Source organism: Pan troglodytes, chromosome 17, assembly GCF_028858775.2.
Source record: "Pan troglodytes isolate AG18354 chromosome 17, NHGRI_mPanTro3-v2.0_pri, whole genome shotgun sequence".
Lineage (NCBI taxonomy): Eukaryota > Metazoa > Chordata > Mammalia > Primates > Hominidae > Pan > Pan troglodytes.
Window position 1 is genome coordinate 66,925,892 of NC_072415.2, and position 12,219 is coordinate 66,938,110.

At 33.8% G+C, this 12,219-nt stretch overlaps 1 protein-coding gene across 5 annotated transcripts in view; it reads left to right on the plus strand.

The window, feature by feature from the left end:
* WDR7 (WD repeat domain 7) overlaps positions 1 to 12,219 on the plus strand; it is a 377,397-nt gene that overhangs the window by 214,464 nt on the left and 150,714 nt on the right. The gene's annotated exons all lie outside the window — the stretch shown is intronic.

A 12,219-nucleotide genomic window follows, 5' to 3' on the forward strand; every position in this document is an offset into this window, starting at 1 on the left:
TATATTTTGAAATAACTGGAAGAGAATAATCTGAGCATTTCTAGCATAAAGAAAAGACAAATATTTAAGGTGATGAATATCCCAGTTATACTCATTTGATCTTTACAAATTACATGAATGTATTAAATTACCACATATACCCTGAAAATATGTACATCTATTATGCATCAACTTTATTTACTTATTTATTTATTTATTTTTGAGGCAGGGTCTCACTCTGTTGCCCAGGCTGGAGTGCAGTGGCACAATAACAGCTCACTGCAACCTCCGCCCCCTGGGCTCAAGCAATTCTCCCATCTCAGCCTCCTGAGCAGCTGATACTGCAGGCACTCACCACCACACCTGGCTAATTTTTTTTTATTTCTTTTGTATTTTTAGTAGAAATGTGGTTTCACCATGTTGCCTAGGCTGGTCTCGAACTCCTGAGCTCAAGCCATCTGCCTGCCTTGGCCTCCTAAAGTGCTGGGATTACAGGCATGAGTCACCACGCTCAGCATAAAATTTTTTTAAAAATCTCAGAGCAGTTTAAGTACAATAATAGCCATCTTGAGGATGTATGTTTACCAAACATCAATACATATATATTTTCCAGGTTTTTACATATGCTGTTATCTCTGTCTTAATAAAAGACTAGAGATTAGAAAGCCATCTCTTCACAATTCCAGAGTAACCTAATGATTCAAATCATTGGGAGGGAGATAGATAGGGAGGATTTTGAGGAAACGATTATGTTGTATCATAGCAGAAACAGATTTGTTTTAAAATTAGTTTTGGAAAAATGGCATGACATCTTATAAACCTGAGTATCTGACTACATACATATCTAGGCAAACATTAAACTTTTCCCCTACTGTTTATTTCAGGAGTAGTAGCATTTCCAAATCCATAGTTGTAATACATGAATGAGTTAGATATTCAGTATCTCTAGGCATATGTGCTAAGTTAAACATTGGAATAATTGTGCAAAAAATTCAAGGACTGAAAGCTGTTTCAGTCTGATATTTGCAAGAGAGGCAACTCAGAGCCAAATTCGAAATGAAATTAACTAGATAATAGGAAATCCTATAAAGTAGTTACAGGAAAGAGAATATTAGTACATTTTAATATCTCTATATGCTCATTTGAAAAGGTATATAGTAAAAGAAATTATGTTTATAGAAAAAGGTCTGTGAAAAAAATTTGCCAAATAACTAGTTACCACAAAGGTGTGGGCATTAATTTCCAAGATACTATGTTGCCCCTAACTATGCTCCTTTATTTCTACTTAACATCTCACTTACAGTAAAGAAAGCAGAAGAAAAAATAACGTAAAATAAGGTGATCATTTTTCAAAGCTAGAGATCCTTTAGAGGTTCTAATTTACTCCAAACGAACCTTTAAAAAATGGTCACTTTTAGTCACATGTCATTGTTTCATTATTGCGATATAATTTAAAAAAATGAATACTACAGATACTCCTTATAAATGAACAGATGTACTTGTTAATGGCTCAGAAGTAGGGCAAGGCCTTTTTCATCTCAGTTTTATATCACTGAGTTGGTAATGACCCAGGTGAAAATATGTTTTAAGTGAATCCAGTAAATGATTTGTCATTTTATAAATAAAAATGACCTTAGGTTTATTTATTTCTTACTATGCTGAAATGCACAGATATAAAATCTTCATAGGAGGTATTCTACCAGTCCACCAAATGTTGTCTCATGTTTTCTATTTGATCTTTTACAGAAACATACCATGTCTACCCCACTATTTTTATAAGTAAATCTCATTGCCAGAGTTTCTTTTTCTAAGTAGTAACTGTATGAGAAAATATCTGAGAATGATTTGCTGTGTTTTCAGATTTGTATAATTTTACAAGTCACTACCCACTGTGTTTCTGAAATATTCCTTTTCTCATGGAAATGCGAATAATGGTCTCAGTGTTACAATTTGTAGTTTCTTAAATTTGCCATGTGTATCAGATTCACCTTTGAAAGGTCAATTGAAGCAAAAAAGTTGGACGTTTTTGGAGATAGTTTTTACCTATAAGACTTCTGATTACTTAGCTGACTTAGATACTTGGGATTACTAAAATCTCAATTTCCTTTCAAACTGAGAATGTTTGCCCTAATAGTAAAGGCAAAGAAAAAAATTAACTTGTTATTCAGGTAGAGAATAAAGGGAAATATAAGATGATGCAGATGGTAGGAAAATAGGTATAGGACAGGATCTTTGTGAAAAATAAGAAATTGTTTCATGAATTACTTGAAAAACATGTGAATTGCCCTCAAAGCTTAAGATTTATAATTATCAAAATAATTGACACACCTTCAGAGGAGTGATTATATTATTTCTTTGAAAAAGAAAATCATTTTAGAGTGGTCATATATTTTGCATTTATCTGATTTAATGGAAAATAGCTTTGTCTATTTTGTCAACTGCACACACATGTAATACATGTGTATACAAGAGGCATTATTTCAGAATGGCTTAATCAGCAGCTACAGAAAGAAATATGCATTTGCAGAACCTATTGTGTTCCAGCAGGGGGCTATCGTGCATACATACAAATTAATAGCATCTTTGTTTACTTCAGTTTTCGAGTGAGTGGGGAAGTAACACAGCAGCAACACCAGCAGCAAAAGCCTCTTAGATTTGGGGAGCAAATTCCATATGTTCTGTCAGTAGATGTGAGGAAGACATTGGCAGATGTGTCACAAAGCAACTCAAATATGTGTTTAATACAGTGGGGGAAAATCTATGCCGCTAACACAAGATTAGCTATACACACACTAGCTTTGATAATAACGTGAAAATTTGAAAGTAAATGTTGAAGTGCCCTATGACAGCCATTTTTAATCAGTTCATTTTCTTGATAGGAGGCAAAGAAGAAGACACAGAAAACTTAAAAACTTTATTTTATTTACTTTAGGTGCCCAGGTTGAAATTTACATGTTGGCCATACAACCATGTACAATTTTATTTTTTTGTATCACTAATATTTGACATATTTTGTAGAAATTGCAGAGCTCTAAGTTTTGCCAACAAATGAAAATAATATATAATATTCATATAAACACATTTGGTTTAGGAAAAGAACTTAATTACATACATTTGCAATGGCATGGATCCACAACATAGATCCTCCACATGAGCCTGTGAAACCTGGATTCACCACCAGGACAGCGAGATCTTGAGTCCTTTCTCCCAACCTGGATTATCACCAATCTATGTCTTTGTGTGTTCCCATTGAACAAATTTAGCTTTGAAGTATTTGACTTCAAAGACTTGGGGTACATTGGATGACTTATGTAGCATTTTAAGTTCTTTTAAAGCCAAGGTGTTTTAAAAATGAATATTAACAGATTTTTGTTTGTTTTTAAGATTTTTTTCCTATTGTTAGCAAGCTATTTTGAAAGACTATTGTTATATCTGATAAAATTTGACATTTTTATGGTATTGTACTTTATCCCTACTTTAAGCAACCCTAAGAAAAGCAAGTAGGTATGGAAAATGTTTGAGCCATACATATATGGAAACAACTTATTTACACTGTGAAAACTCCACTGAGGGCCAACATTTTTCTCATTAAAATTCTAAAACATGTTTTAAAAAAATCTCAAAAGTGTAGTTCTAGCTTGCTTAGGTATCATGTCTTGGTACCTTCACTAAGAATGCTATATACTTATGTGTAGATATATAATTATGTACATGCAATGTATTTATGTATGTAAATATAGAATTAACATATTTGATTACCAGCATACAATGATAATTAAAAAGATAGATCTTAAAAATTGTTAATATTCCATTACGCAGCCAGGTGTATCAATTAATTAATTAATTTAGAGATGGGGTCTTGCTCTATTGCCCAGGTTGACCTTGAACTCCTGGGCTCAAGCAATCCTCCTGCCTCAGCTTCCAAAGTACTGGAATTAGAGGTGTGAGCCACCATGCCCAGCCTCAATTTGGATAGTAGTCAGGAGAAAGGTAAAGTTATTTTGATTAAAGTACATCTAAAGACAATTTGAATGTAACTCACTTTCAAAGATCTAGTTTGAAATATATTTTGATTGGACACATTTCACTATCATGTATTGTTTTAAACTCAATACAGTATACAGTTTTATATATGCTTTTTATAGTCAGTGTGTGCTGATAATGCCGTATCACATTTAAAATATCCTTGGGACTGAGAAAATAGAAATAAAATGAAAATTTTAGAAGAATATTTTACTGGTCTGAAAATAGAAATCTTTTGCAGCTTTATTGACTAACATTTGTAGGGCTTTGAATGATGTGCTCAGACTATTTATTTTGACTATATGCAGACATTGTGCATAGTAAATCGTGTCTTAAGTCTGAAAGTTCGCTTGTTCTCCAGAATGTCAGTATTAACAAAGTTCACTTTGCTAAGTTTGCTCTTGCTCTTTAATAATTAATCAAAATCTAATATTAGCAAATACACTTTATTGCAAATAAAACAAGGCTGTAAAAAACCATAATAGCAAGTATTTTCTAGCTTAATCCAAATTATTTTAGTCTCTACATGTTGCCATTTAGTTTTCTGCTGTGAGATCTTACAGCTCACTGTTTTTCTAGTCATTTATGTAAAGTCTTACAAAGTCACGGTTATTTTTAAAACTATGTCTTATTAAATGCAAATTGTATTTTTCACTTTGGAGGCAGCAAATAGTAAAACCAAATTATCTTTCTACACATATGATTCTCAAACATATTATTAAATATTTAAAAGTAAAGAAACACTTTTATTGTTTATTTTTATTTATCATGAACCAATAGACATTTCTGACCTTTCAAAAGGTTTTTAGGGTATATTGCAATTTATACTAAATTTAGAAAATATTTGTATCATTGTGAATGTCGTTTGGACTCCATCTTGTGCCAGAAATTTCTGGCATAAAATTGTTACGTTAACACAGATCTTAATATAATGTGTTGGGTTAAAAAAATCCTAATGACATGTTTATTTTATAGTTTATGTTTTCAATATGGTTATTATCTTGAAGGGAGTTCTGACTGAATTCAACCGCATTATTTTAATTTTTACTAGAAATTTACTTATATATAAGTCAGCTGTAACAAGTATTATGACACTCATTTCTAAATAAAGAATTGAATGTTTAAGAACAGTTTTTTCAGGTCAAAGCACAGTTCTGAAAGTGTATTCTCGGAGTAGTAAATTGGTGGTATCTACTTATCTAAGGTTTTAATACCTAATGCAATAATAAAGCCCCATCAATATATGGCTAATAGCACATATAAAGTATCTGCTAGTAGTCCATCTCTCATAAAACCGCCTTTAGCCTTAATTCAAATCCATTGATTCCTATTCCAGTTAAAACTGAAGAACTTAATATGTCTTTTAATCCTTTTATTGTAAGCCAGGATAAAATTAATTTTACCCTAGCACTGCACAAAGCCAATTAACATGATCTTTAGAGTTATTTAGTAAAGTGCTTCAAACTGTTAAATTTATCTTGACCTCTTGGTTGCACTCTCTGACTGCTTTTTAAATGAAGTAATCAATACCTCATAGCCCTTTAAATAGCTTAAAACTTCTCAAATATTTTACCTGTATTCTAGTTAAGCTGTAAGTAAAGTGTTTACTCCAGTTTGTGTAAATCTAGAGTCAATTATGCTAAATCTGAAGACAATTACGTACGTTTGAAGAACACTCTGTGAAGTAAATTGTTGTTTTAATCAAAATTAAAGCCTCATATTTTGTTACAAGTAACCCAATAATGAGACCACGTATCATTTTCACACAGAACATGTATTCTGTTTGCAACTTAAAATGTAGAACATTAATGTCCTTTACCATCACATATAGCTTCTCTTTTCCACACAGGGCTAGTTGAAGGTATTAATTTTCTTACTGTGATAGGGTGATCAACCGTCCTGTCAAGAAAATGGATCTCCATGCCACCCCTTAGCATGATTAAATGGAGGCATGTCTCTGGAAAAAAAATGCCAAATTTTCATGAGACAAATGAAACTGTAGAAAGGTTTACTTTTACAGAATTATTTTATTTTTAATATCTCAAAATCTTCCATTTGGTTGTCATTTTATTTGTAGGAAAACATTGCAACTAGTTACATATTTCTTCTGTTAACAGAAAGTACAGGCAAGCCAATAATTTAAAGATATTTCCAAATTTGAAAAATTATAGGAATGAGAAATTGCTGTGTTATTTTTAGAACAGTAGCAGGATGGGCATCTCTCCCTTATAGAAACACTAATCAGTCAGTGTCTCCTTTAGGGACTCCTTTCCTTGTTCTTTTTTACCTCTTTCCTTGTTAATGAAGGGCTATCATCTTTTTAGATTTGAATACTGATAAAAATTACATACTGTAGAATTTCAGCATCAGTAGTGTTAATTGCCAGTTGGGCGGTGTTCTTATGAGCCTATGTACATGCCAACCTTTAAACTACACCAAGTGATGTACTTGACAGCTAATTAAGATTTCATATTTTGGCCACTTAGCAGAGGGCACCTGTTACAATTCTTTCCATTAGCTTAGGGATAAAGTTTACAAATGATTGTTTGAAAGTACACTGTTAAAACTTCCCTAAAGTCTTAATTCCTTCCCCTGGAGTGGGAGTTAAGACAAAATTGAGGCAATTAAACAAAAGGAACATAAAGAAGGTGGGGGACCAGGGATGGAGGCGGAGCTCACCAAATGCCCCCTGTTGTTTAATTTCCTACTGGAAGCAGCCCATGTGTGCTTCTGTGCCCCCTCCCGCTTCAAGCAGTGGCCGTTGCAGAGGCTGAACGGCTGGGGTCAATGCCTTGCCTATTGATCAGTATCCCTGCAGTCCCTTGCTCCAGCAGCTGCTTCATTGGCTTCTTTCAGGGCCTGCTTCAGTACATTAGAATAGAAATCCATAACCAGAGCTGTGTTCATCCAAGCAGGGGAAGAAACTAAATTAAATGGTATAAAACAATCTTGGATCAGGAGTTTGTGCCAATTCATCTTGATCTAAGATGTCACACCAGGCTCTCTGTCTGAGCACCTGGGCTAGAGGCAGCCATAGTGAAAACAGATGGAGCTGCGATCATTCATTTGTCAGCTAAGGAGCAAGGCAGCGGTTAGCAATTCCCTTCTGCAGAGGTCAGCTGACAGAACAATCAGTGCAACTGCAGAATAGAGCTTTCCTTTGAACTATTGTTATGGAGCATGCTCTTGCTGAGACATGGGGGAGGGGAGCTTGGTTTGCTTCCTGTTTCAAGAATACTATGTAAAGAGTAAAATATATAGTACATGAATCTAGATGCTGTGCCACGGAGCTTTTCCTCCTTGTGCCTGTTCTTATACATAAACAAAGTTGGTTTTAAATGCATATCCTGAGATACAGATTATCAAAATGTTAAATATCACTTTTTCTAGAATTAAGGTTCTTCTAAACACAGAGGCAATGATTATTGATTTTTTTTTCTTCTTAGTATGGTTACGCATTTAGGTGGTTTTTTTCCCCCTTTAGTTACCATAGCTATCACAGATTGGTGTCACACTTTGAATCTGTAATAGCATATACCTGCTAATACTTTTTACTGACATTTCCTCTCTGTCTTTAAAAAACTAAAACTTTCCATGAAGAGAGAGAAATGCATACTTTGGTATCAGACTAGAAGATATTTTAATTATTAATTTAAAATATTTTATAAGAAATATAATTCACAAAATATGATTTATCATGACAAAATAATTTGTAACATTGGAGGGGCATCATTATTAATCAACCTGCATGTGATCTGAAATATCCTATACAAAATTCAACAAATTAAGAAAATGGTTCATAACTAAACTTTTACGTGAGCAATTAGAATAGTTTTAAAGATAAATCTATTATCTGTGGACTCCTTTTCGATTTTTCCTTTCTGTACACTACCTAAAAGTGAATGGCAAACATCCAGAACTAACTTTAAAAAAAGAAAAAGAATAAAGTGTGATGTGCGGAAGCTAAGAAACCATAACAGCAACAAGAAGAAATCTTTTTTATACTCATAATTGCACCAAACATTTTAGGAATCCAAGTAAGTAATACTCTGGTGTTACCATCTTAGTTTTCTAGATAACCAATCCTCCTTTTTCCCTTACATACGTTAAGCCACTTTCTCACTTAGTTCTTTTTCAATTATTAGATTCTTTATAATATCCTATAATTTCCATTTCTTAGACTCAACTAGGTCTTCTTGCCAACATCCAGATTTTTTTGTGCCTTTCAGCACAGCTAAACAATGGAATTTAAAGTGTATACTATAAAGTCATGTCCTCCAGAAGTTTTTTAAAGTCAGCTTCTGGAAAGGCTGTATCTACTTTTGTTGCAAGGGTTGTTTTGTTCTGTTTTGTTTTCATCAGTAATTTTTAAAAGAACTTAGGATATGATATCTCCAATCTTTCTGCCATATTTCCATCTTCTCAGACTCACCGTGTATCGTAAAGCTCTCCACTTCCCGTGTCTTCTGTTTAACATCACAAAACCAAATCCACTGTAATCTCTCATCCTGATTTCTACAGTACCCCTCAAGTGATCACCCCACTTCTAATATTCTTTATACTATGCTTACAGTGGATTTTTGAAACCCTAAATCTAATTAAGCTATTCTGTAGTTTAAAACCCATCTTGCATACCTTCCCACTGTTTGTGGGATATAAATTGGAATGTGCATGTGACCTACAGAATCATATATGATCTGGCCCTTGCCTGCCTCTCCTGCTTCATTTTCTGCAGTTCTCCTCTAGGGTTATAGAGTTCCAGCCAACTTACCTGTCCTTGAAATAGAAATCCACAGACTCCTTCATGCTTTAAGTTCTTAAACATACTGTTTTTTCGATCCAGAAAGTTCTCATTGATTCTGTAACTTACACATTTCCAATGCCTGTTTAGTCCTTAAGTTCAATGAGGGCAGGGCTTTACTTAACTATTAATTTTTATCTAGCATAATCCAGGCACACACAAGACCTGCAATTCTTACATGTTGAATAACTGAGTTCAATAATGGATGGAATGAACTGCCACCACCACTGGTTCTTATTGTTCTTCACCTGATCATTGTGTGAGTCTTCTTTTGGTTTTCCTTGACACCAGTCTTGTTTGACCTCACAAGTCATCCACCATACTGCCACTACCATGATCTAACAGTGAATGAATCTAACATCACCACCTTATACAAAACTATTTAATGGCTTTCAATTAGCCATAGGTTAGAAGTCTTCAGCTTGCCATACGAGGCCTCTCATGGTTTGGCACCTCTTTAGTTTGCCTTACCTCCAGTAATACAGAATGACAAAGTAAAACAAATAGATAAAATAAAACAAAATACCAAAAAGTATTCAGAGAGCCTTGCTGCTAATTTCCGGGTTGGCATACCGAGCTTTGAGTGACCTTTGTTATACTCATTTAATCAACATATAGCGCAAAGAACTGAAAGCGGCCAGAAAAACTGGGTGGATTAGTATTAGAAAGAGCAGAAAGCTGACCTCCAATCAAGATGGCTCTGGGAGTTCACTTTTTTAATCCTTCTGTGCCAAATACATTGCTATGATGGATAAAGTATACAAAGAGAAAACCAAAGAGACATAACTAGGCTCAAAAAAGGTATCTCCGTGGACCAGTAATGAAATAGAAATGTAATGATCTGGGCTGAAACCATTAGCTACTTTCCAGAAGCAGGCTTTTGGCTCCTATGAGCTAAAGAGGACTTACAATACATCGTGAATAAAGTTTAAAGCCAGGAGCTAGGCTATGGCTTCCTCAGTTCCTGAAAGGACATTGAAAAGATCTGAGTGCATTGCTACTCAGAAAAAAATTGATAAAGAAGAAGAGGAAAATGCATGTATTAAATACGTGACTGGCAATGTTAACCATAATGTAAAATAGTGAAAATAAGTGAGTTCTATTCAACACAAGAAAGTAGAAGCAAAACAGAAGAAAGAGATAATCTAAAGACAGTAGAAGGAGAAATAATAAAAATAAGAGCAGAAATTAATAAGATAGAAAGCAATGATACAAAAGATCAAAACCAAAGTACTTTTTAAAACTAATTTGGGGCTGGGCACAGTGGTTCATGCCTGTAATTCCTGCGCTTTGGGAGGCGAAGGCAGGAAGATCACTTGAGGCCAGGAGTACAAGACCACCTTGGGAAACATAGTGAAACTCTGTCTCTACAAAAATAAAAATAAAAACCAAAACAAAAATAATCTGATAAAACATATATTTCCAGCAAAACTTTAAGAAAAGCATGAAAAATAATATTAGAGAAGGTATAAATACACAGTGTTTAAGGGATCCATATCTGCGATATACTTGAGTTTTTTTAATCATATAGAGAATACTGTAAATAATTCCATACCAATAAATTTGAAAATGTAGATGAAATAGATAATTCTTTTAAAATTATAATCTGCCAGAAATGACTCAAGAAGAAGAAAGTCAAACTAAATAAGGAGGTATTTATAATAAATATTCCTTCCTTCATCCTGCTACTTTTGCCACCATATCCTACCCTCTGACTCCACACAGGGAGTGTCTCGAAATGCAGACTCTTAATAGTTTTAGAGGAGAACTTTCATGAGACTTCAGGAATCCTTCAACTGTTTTCAAGGAATGATGGAAGGGGGACCTCAGGGACTGAGAGTGAACGTTACTTAACTCATTTCTGAGGCTCGTATTATGTTGATACTAAGTATAGAATATGAAAAGAAAATTATAGACCGGTCTCACTTATGGACATGGATATAAAAAAGCCTATTAGCAAATTTAGTTCAGGGTCTGTCTGTTGGTGTGTTTATCTGTTGGTGTTATCTATCTGTCACTGCTTATCCATGCATACGTTTGTTTATCCAGGGTTTACCCCAGATATGGAAGCATAGTTCAAGGCCAGAAAATATATTAATTTATTTCAGGTAACATTGATATAATTATATAATAGATATAAAATTTGATAAGGTCTGAATTGTGGTGACCTTTAGGGCAGGAGGGCAAGGCAGTGAGGTCAAGACACAGTCCATGGTGGGCTTTGATAATACCCAGATTAGTTAATTACTCTATAAAAATTGGAAACCTTTGGAAAAACGTCAGTATTTTATAAGGTTCATTAGTTGTGTACATGTTAGTCATGATTTCTTTATATATTTTCTACTAATTCTGTGGATGCTTATAATATTGCATAATAAATATCAAAAAATAATGGTAGACTATTTTTAGAATGGAGTAGAACTAAAAAAGGGTAGAACTATGTAAGTCTTAAAAGAATGTAGCAAGAGTGAGGTTAAGAAAGGAAATTTTAAGAAGTTACATTATGTATTAGGTAATTTCCTATTATGCCCTATTTATTGATATTCTAATCAAGATATAAAATTGTTTTAATTATTTTTGGGTATCCTTCTAATCTTTCTTCTGAATATGAAACTATGCTGAGCTTTGCTCCAGTAACAAGTATTTCTTCAAATATCTGATTGCTGTTTTGCATTCTGGGCCATACTGGATGAAATAATCATCCTTCTCCTCCTCGTATGGCTCATCCCTCTTATTGCCTGGAAAACTTACCCTTTGAGTCTTAAATCCAATGTGCTCTCTTTTTTTCATGCACTTGTGAGATTCTTAGAAACCTGAGCTGTTTATTTTCATGCTTGTTATTTTCTGATCCAAAGTAGATGCCCAATAAATATTTGTTAAATTAATGGGCACATTAATAAATTACTCAATGAGCAGTCTTTCTAAAAAAACGAATGTACTGAGATAAGATGTATGTTTTATAAAATTCATCCTTTTAAAATGTGGAATTCAGTGATTCTTAGCGTATTTGGGGTTGTGCAGATATTACCTCAATCTAATTTTAGAATATTTTCATTACTCCCTAAAACTAGTACTTATTAGCCATTGTTAACCATTTTACCCCCACTCCAGCCAACCACTAATCTGCTTTCTGTCTCTATGGATTTGCCTATTCTAAACATTTCATATAAATGGAATCATACAATATATGGTCTTTTGTGACCAGCTTCTTCCCCTTAGCGTAATGTTTTCAGCGTCATTTATGTGGCATGTATCATTACTTCATTCCTTTTTTATTGCTGAGTAATCTAATTTTGTATGGATATACTTAGATTTGTACAAAAGTAATCGCTATTTTTGCCACTGAAAGTAATGGCAAATACTGCGATTACTTTTGCACCAACCTAATACATTTTCTTTATTCTTCAGTTGATGGA